This window comes from Aquarana catesbeiana, linkage group LG01 (assembly GCF_042186555.1).
Source record: "Aquarana catesbeiana isolate 2022-GZ linkage group LG01, ASM4218655v1, whole genome shotgun sequence".
NCBI classification, from domain to species: Eukaryota; Metazoa; Chordata; class Amphibia; order Anura; family Ranidae; genus Aquarana; species Aquarana catesbeiana.
Window position 1 is genome coordinate 221,616,122 of NC_133324.1, and position 7,982 is coordinate 221,624,103.

Here is a 7,982-nt window from a genome sequence, read left to right on the forward strand (position 1 = left end):
GCACACTGGCAGAGAAATGGTGCTTTTACAGACATACAGCATATTTTTGTATGCCTCTAAACACAGCCCTAAGTTAGCCTGTGTGGCCACGCCCTTTAGGCTTTTAGATAAGTATTTTAAGAGCATCGTTTAGAGACGTTAAAAAATAAAAACGCACCAAAACTGCATTTGAAGAGGAGTTTACAAGCATAATTTTCTCACATACACGTGTATTAGCGTAAATTTATTCCAATGGCCAGAATAAATATTCTGGCCAGTAGAATGCATTTATACTCAACGCCTAATGCGCATAAACACATGCACACACGTAACATTAGAGGCATTTTTTCTGCAAAGTTTGGAGCATAAATTCATATGCCTGTATACATGAGGCCATATTCATCTACATTTTGGAGAGTCCTTTGAGGACTGGCAAGAATGCTCACTATATTACTAAAGGCCCATGTACTCCTGTGAACGATCTTACTAAAAACTAAAAATTGTATCAAAAATACTCCATTTTCAAAATTGTTCCTTTCCTGGTGCCTATCCATGACAAAATACCAGTGATAGCCCTCCACCTCTGACCCCTCCCTCAGGACCAGTGAATAGCATAAAAGGCACCAGAAAAAGAATATTAAGGTAAGTATTTGATTCGATTTTATGTTTTCCTCCATGCCTCCTTGACAGCATACCCATGATAAATAACTAGCTGACACAGGTGGGATAATACTGAAAAGTAAAGTGATTGTAAGCCTTCGTTTTCTTTATTTAAAATAACAAACATGTCATACTTACCTCCACTGTGCTGCTCGTTTTGCACAGAGTAGAACCGATCGTCCTATTCTGGTATTCCTCGGCAGCTCTTGCGGCTCTTTCTTGCATCAGATAACCCCCTAGGAGAAGCACGATCCCGGGGGGGGTTTATGCATAGGATGCATTAAGGTGAAAAAACACAAGGGTTTACAACCCCTTTAACTTTTTAATCAGAGAAGTTAAGTACTGAGTGGATATTCTTTCTCCCGAGCTCTACTGTTGTTTAGGCAACTGAATCCACTCAGTAGTACCTCAGGAAGGCGTGCTGGGACAACCAGCTATCTGTCCTACAAACTGTTTCGATAGCAGGATTTCGATAGAGAGATCTCATCGTCATCTGCCTCCACCTCACCTGTTGTTCTGTGTGTCAGCGCCATCTTGCCTCCCCCACCGCTGCCTCTGTATCTGTATTTTTTGAAGATAGCAGGGATTTCCTTGCTGGCTGGAGTGACCGAAGAGCAGAGGGATAGATTCTGCGTCCCCCTCTTGTTCAGTTTTGACATAATTACTGCCAAAAAACTGTCCTTTTTCGGTCCCAAGGCTCTGTTTGCTGGATCTTTTATATCTAGCAGCCATCCATGCTGTGCGCCAAGCAACGCCCCCTCTATTTTGAGTGTTGTTTTCCACAATAAAGACTAAAGAGCAAAAGTTTGTCCTGCTAAAACCTCTAGGGCAGTGGTTCTCAACCCCTGTCCTCAGGGCCCACTAACAGGCCAGGTTTGCAAAATAACTGAAATACATTACAGATGATATAATTAGCTGCTCAGTGATTGCAGTATTTTAGTCTGCATCTCCCCAAGGTAATACTTAAAATCTGGCTTGTTAGTGGTTCCTGAGGACAGGATTTGAGAACCACTGCTCTAGGACTACGGTGAGGTCCCATCAAGGAAAACGACAGTTCAGGGAGGCAGTATGATATATCTATGTGTTCTTCAGTCCTACCACTGAACCCAAGCCATTCAGTGGCCGTTCAGGAAAAGTCTACCTGTCCTGTTCCACACACCCAGGTAACACCTGCCCGCTGCAGTCAGCTAAAACCAAAGCTTCATTCCCCTGCTGTAATTATTATAGAAGGGATGCCTAAGAACACTCTTGGATCAGGGCCTAGTTTCAACTGGAATTACTGCAACCTCCATCACTTCTCCATTTCTGGCATTCCTTTCACTGTTCTTAGGCTAGTTCATGTTTTTCCTGCAAGGACAACCAAGAAATATGCATATCTAAAATGATTCTGTGTAAGCATTCTTTTAAAAAATGCAGGCCTTTGTCCACCCTACCTTACCTTACCTTTCACATTTCTAATTGTTTGATTTCAAACACTGCAATGAAAATGTGGACTAAAGGGATGATGAGGGTGGGTGTGGCCGGATGTGAAAGCGAACAGACGTGAGGCACTCGAGCTCCTGATCCTGACATTTCCATACGAAATATCCTGCTCTATTGGAGGACTCACCCACCTGCGATACTCTGCTTTCTCCCTGGACTATCCTGCTACCTTTTAAGCCCACTCCGGATGGCACAAAGTAAGCAGCACAACACCCGCTCAAACCCCTCTGTTCCCCCTCTCTCCTCCACAGCTGCCATCTTGCACACGCGGCCTTCACCCTTCATCATGTCTGTCAGCAGGCAGACCTCTCCGGGCCAGGAGGCAGCTGACTCTCCATTTGGAGCAGAGATCCTAGCAGCCATCACCCCCAGCTCGGAGAGACTCAGAGTTAAGTTTGATGGCATGGCTACTGAAATTAGCCTTATCAGAAATGACATGGATAATTTTCGTTCCCGGGTTGTTGAGATGGAGAACCGTATCTCGGCAGTTGAGGATGTGGTACATTCTGATTCCAGGGCGCTGCGGGCTCTTAAGATTCAAGTTAAGGCTTTGCAAGAAGCGGGCGATTGATACTGAGAATCTCCTGTGGAGGGAATACCAATCCTGGGCTTGCCAGAAAGGGCAGAGGGGAACAAGCCTGCGGAGTTCACCGAGCAAGTGATGATTTCCCTGTTTAATCCTGGAAATATGCCATCCACGTATGTGGTCGAACAGGCACACAGGGTCCCACCGACACCTCCTGCTCCAGGCAACTCACCAAGACCTTTCCTGCTGCGTCTCTTGAATTACAGGGACCGTGATCGCATACTGGCTGCTGCAAGAGCAACCCATGAACTGAAGTTTGAAAACACCAATCTCCTCTTCTTTTCCGACTACTCACAAGAAATACAGCAGTGTTGCAGATCCTTCGCTGATGCTCGTAAGAGGCTCCCTGACAAGAATATCCGCTTCAGTCTACTGTATCCTAGCAGAATATGGGTCGTGGATGGAGATCAGGTCTGTTTCTTTGACACCCCTGAAGCAGCTGCAGATTGGCTTGACGCCCGTTGAACCTGGTACACCAACTTTCATTTGAGGTGCCTGAACCAGTGGATATCCTGTTTATTCCCTGGTTCTTTATGCGAAGACCCCTACTGCACCCCCCCCCCCCCTCTTATTTTTGAACACTTATTTTTGAACATTTTTCTGTTTTCTTATTGCTGGGGTTCCTCCATTCCTCATGGTGTGTCATCATGCCTGCTCCAGTTTCCTCCTTTACGTTTTCACCTTTTGCTGCCATGTATTCAGCTAGTGGAGCTCTGACTGCCTTACACCTCACAAGTTTGCTACACTAGACACAAGACTTTCAGGGTCTTTTGGGTTCTCACAAGACTACCCTAGTCCCTGAACCCCCCCCCCTTTTTTTTTTTTTTTTTTTTTTTACACCACCTGGCACTGTCAGTTTCGACCGGTTATTTGGTCGCACGCGCCTTGCCTGGTGCCACACTGGACTTAGTCTAATTGCTTTACCAGTTTTTGTTCTAATTGTTTTGGGTATGAGGCTCCTATCTACATCCTTCCTAGTTTTTGGAGGGTTGATAGATATGAGCAGGGTATGCACTCATGTACAGTTAGGGGTTTTGTTTTCTATCAGTTTGCATGCTAAAATTTTATAGTGTGCTACTTCGCTGTGCTGCTCATGAGTTGTCCTCCGATATTCTTATCCCTTCATCCTGAATTACCTCAGATCTATCATTACCATGGCTGATAATGGCTTCTTTACTGTTCTTTCATGGAACGTCAGGGGCCCAAATTCAAAATTTAAAAAAGAGCCCTTTTGTTTCGATATCTAAGATCCCACTCGCCTCAACTAGTCCTCTTGCAGGAGACTCACCTCATGGGTAGTAAAATCATGACGTGGATACAAAAGGCATTTCATGCCACCTACTCCACGTTTGCCAGGGGGGTTTCAATTCTCATACACAAAATCTTTCCATGTTTGATTAAAGAGATACGTACTGACCCCCAGGGTAAATTTGTATTATTGGTCTTTACTTTATGGTTACAGAGATATGTAATGATTAGCATATATGTTCCTCCACCTTTCTCCCCTGTATTGTTATATACTGTTCTGGAGAGGATTACCCCCTTCTGCCCTGCAAGAATACTGTTTATGGGAGATTTCAATGCCACACTGTCCTCTGAGCTAGATAGACCCACCCCTTCCAGAAAATTCTCTACAGTCCTTTCTTCCTGGGCTCAGGCAGCGGGTATCACCAAAATTTGGAGGTGGAAACATCCTGACACAGGATCCTACTCCTGCTTTTCAGCCTCATACAAAACCGCCTCCCACATAAATTTAGCATTTTCCCATTCTACACTTCTTGCGGATGTAGTTGAGGCGTCCTATATACCTAGTGGCCTCTCGGACCACTGTCCTCTAGCAGTAGTTCTCCGTTCTCCTGCCTCCCGCAAGGCAGCACTGTGGCGGCTGGGCCCCCACTGGGTCTCCCATCCAGACCTTGCAGATAAGATCCCCCCATTGTTGGCTGAATTTTGGGAGCATAATTCGGGGTCATCCTATCCAGAAACTACTTGGGATGCCTTTAAGGCCTACACTAGAGGGCAATATATTTCTTCCATTGCTGCTAAAAAAAAAAAAAGGTACAGATGGCCACTACCCTTGCTTTGCAACAATTCCTAATAGATCATTCCACAGACTATAATTCTGTCACTACCTCTGGCAGTTTCAACCTTTTCATGGCTGCCCAGAGACAACTGCAGCTTCACCTGACGGAGGTCACTATACTTGATATTTACAAAAACAAACATCGTGCCTTCAACAGAGAGGTGGGGATGGCCGGTTGCTGGCCACGATGGCCCAGCACGACCGCCCACTCACGCTTGTATCTGAACTCACTACCCCTGATGGCGGGATGGTGACTTCCCCCTCAGATATTCTAGATACCTTTCAGCAGTTTTATGAGGCACTGTATGACTCCGCTCTACCCTTGGATTTTCTGCCTGGTGCCTTGAATGGTCTTCTAGATCGCTTGGCACTAGGTTGGCTCTCGGATGGGGAGCGAGGGGCATTGGTGCAGCCCTTTACGGCTTTAGAGGTCCTTAGTGCAATTCAGTCCTTCCCCTCCGGGTCCATTATTGGCACCACTGCTGGCCTCTCTATACACTCAGTGCCTGGGGAGGGGAGGTTGCCCGCATCTATGTACCATGCTTACCTGAACCTTGTATATAAATCCCCTAAAGATCCCAAGTCCTGTGCATCATGCAGACCCATTGCCCTGTTGAATAAAGATTTTAAAATCCTTACGATGCTACTTGCCCTTCGGTTATATCCAATGTTATCTTCAGGGATAGATTCAGATCAAACAGGCTTCATGCCCCACAGAGCCACAGATGTCAATCTCCGTAGATTATTCACCAACATACATGCTCAACATCTCAACACTGGTTTGTGTATGGTGGCTTCTCTAGATATAGAGAAGGCCTTTGACACTATTAAATGGCCCTTTCTTTGGGAAACATTACGCAGAATGGGGTTCCCTATGGTCTTTATTAAATGGCTGCAGGTGATTTATAGCTGCCCTACTTCATCTGTGCGCTTAGGCAGTGGTCTGTCTCTCCCTTTCTGACACTACAGGGGAACTAGACAGGGATACCCTCTCTCCAGCATTATTTGCCTTAGCTATTGAACCAGTGGCTGAGGCTCTTCGCACCTCCCCATTGATCAGAGGTCTACGTATTGGCTTGCTGGAGGAGAGGATAGCCCTATATGCTGATGACATGCTGCTCTTTCTGAATGACGCAGGTCCATCGTTGAAGGGGGCCCTACAGACTTTGAACTCCTTTTCCACATTTACAGGCCTTAGGCTCAACTGGTCCAAGTCTCTTATTTCCGATTGACTAGGCAGCTAAATCAACAGCTCCCCCCGGATTTTACGATATAGTGGGTTGAGACCTTTAAATACCTAGGAGTTCAGGTTTCTGCCCAGGCATCATACTTCCTTTCCCTAAATTTATCCCTAGTTATATTGGAGGTGGGGGCCAAGCTGAAGACATGGGAGAGCTTACCATTGTCCCTGTTGGGACGCATTAATTTAATAAAAATGAAAGTTATCCCCAAACTCACCTATATATTTAGACATTCTTCACAGTGGTTACCTAAGTCTTTCTTTACAAAACTAAACCAAATATTCTCATCTTTTCTCTGGGGTCCTAGACCACCCAGATAGAAGCTGAGCACATTGATGAGACCGTTTACACAGGGTGGTATGGCCTTCCCTAATTGTTAAAAAAAGAAAAAGAAGCGCAAAGAAAGCGATACAAATAACAATAAATATTACTATGAACAAATTTTCTAAAACATGATAATATGAAAAATTGAGTGGTGTATCAAAAAACAAATACCGTATTTATCGGCGTATAAGACACACCGGCATATAACACGCACCCCAATTTAGGAGGGAATTTTAAGGAGAAAAAACTTTTAGGAGGGAAGTTGAAGGGAAAAAAACTTACATTTAAATGCCCATCATTGCAGCCTTCTCAGTGCAGCCTTGCCCCAGTGCAGCCATGTCAGTGCAGCCATGTCAGTGCAGCCTTGTAAGTGCAGCCTTCCCCAGTGTCCAGTGCAGCCTTGCCCCAGTTCAGCCTTGCAGCTCGCTGAGCTTCAAAATCGCCGACCGCGATTTGAAAATGGCGCCACCGGCACCGAAATACACAGAGCCGATCCTCGGCTCTTCTCGGCGACTCTTGTTCACTTTCGGCTCCACTCGGGATGGGCGTGACGGTGAGTGGAGCTATCCGAACCTAGCCGAGTACACTCGGCTAGGTTCGGGCGGCGCTCGAGTGAAGCCGAAAGTGACCGAGAAGAGCCGAGGACCGGCACTGTGTATTTCGCCGCCAGTGTTCTGCCGAGAAAGTTCCGCTCGGTGGATAAGTCCCCCCCGGCGGAAATAGCCGAAGCGGAACAGCTGAAAATCAGCTGTACACGGCGCCTGTAAGAGGGCCCCTCGCTTCGCTCGCCACGCTTCGGGCACGGCCTCGCTTCGCTCGGCTCTTATGATTCCCCCTCTAGGTCCACTTGGATGGTGGGGAAGGAATCTGGACCCAGGACGCAGGCGCCGTGTACAGCTGATTGAAGCGTTTGAGCTTCGGCTATCTCCGGCGGCTGACAGTAGTTGGTACTGCGCCTGCGTAGTACAGGGGGGGAACTTATCCGCTGAGGGAACTTTCTCGGCAAGACACCGGCGACGCCATTTTCAAATCGCGGTCGGCGATTTTTTACATCTGACAGCTCAGGATCGCAGGGGATCGGCGTATAACACGCACCCCCGATTTTCCCCTGATTTTAAGGGGGAAAAGTGCGTGTTATACGCCGATAAATACGGTAGTTCATGTGATATAAAAAATAAATGAATAAAACCAAAAGTGAATTTATCAAAAAACAGAATATCCCAAAATGATCCTTCAAAATTTAGGAGATGCAAAAGTTCTTCACTTAATCTCGAAAAGCAGGACACATATCCATTCGAATCATCTGGAATACGGAGCATAAAATGCAAATACAAACTGCTTACCAGATCCGTTGGATCTCAAATGATAGAGATCAGAAGCAAGGACAAAACTTCACTCTCCGGGACACTCTCATGTGAGAGTGTCCCGGAGAGTGATGTTTTGTCCTTGCTGATTCCTGGATAAACAGGTGGATTCCTCTCTGCTTTCAATCACTGTAAGTTCACCTGCCGGCAGGCTATTGCACAAGCGCTTCTGATCTCTATCATTTGAGATCCAACGGATCTGGTAAGCAGTTTGTATTTGCATTTTATGCTCCGTATTCCAGATGATTCGAATGAATATGTGT